Raw genomic sequence first — 673 nt, 5'->3', positions numbered from 1 at the left:
CCGTTTTTTCTTTTTCCATTTTGTTTTAATTTCTTTGCATATATGAACTTTCCGTCCCCTCTCACCTCCCACCTAATGACATAGCATCAAAGAAGTCCAGAAAAGGTTTGGCTTGTGGTAACGTGCTTTCTGTATTGAGAGTTCTTGGGGGAAGTTGTCATAACAGCATTCATAGCACGAAAGACTAGCCATTCTCGAAACTGGTCTTTGTTTTTGTGCGTGTGCGTAGAACAGAGTTTTTTGTTTGTGGTGTGTCGATGTAGTATTCTATGTGGTGTGATTGTTGTACAGGTGTGTGGGAAATATGTAGGTTATTGCTAAGTGTAAGAATCCGCCAAAGCCATTTTGGAAATTGACGTATAACGGGGTCTCCTTACACTGAGCAGTCTATGAGTGTGTGATTAAAGACTGCATTCCTTCCTGAGGGGTCGCCAAATATTGCTCCAGCTACTGCTTCAGTGAGTGTGAGTGCTGTGATGTTTGAACTCCTGTGAGTGTGAGCGTTCCAATGTTTGAACTCCTGTGAGTGTGAGCGTTCCAATGTTTGAACTCCTGTGAGTGTGAGCGCTGTGATGTTTGAACTCCTGTGAGTGTGAGTGTTGCAATGTTTGAACTCCTGTGAGTGTGAGCGTTGCAATGTTTGAACTCCTGTGAGTGTGAGCGTTGCAATGTT

Source organism: Aplysia californica, unplaced genomic scaffold (genome assembly GCF_000002075.1).
Source record: "Aplysia californica isolate F4 #8 unplaced genomic scaffold, AplCal3.0 scaffold00314, whole genome shotgun sequence".
Lineage (NCBI taxonomy): Eukaryota > Metazoa > Mollusca > Gastropoda > Aplysiida > Aplysiidae > Aplysia > Aplysia californica.
This window is presented reverse-complemented; position numbering follows the sequence as displayed.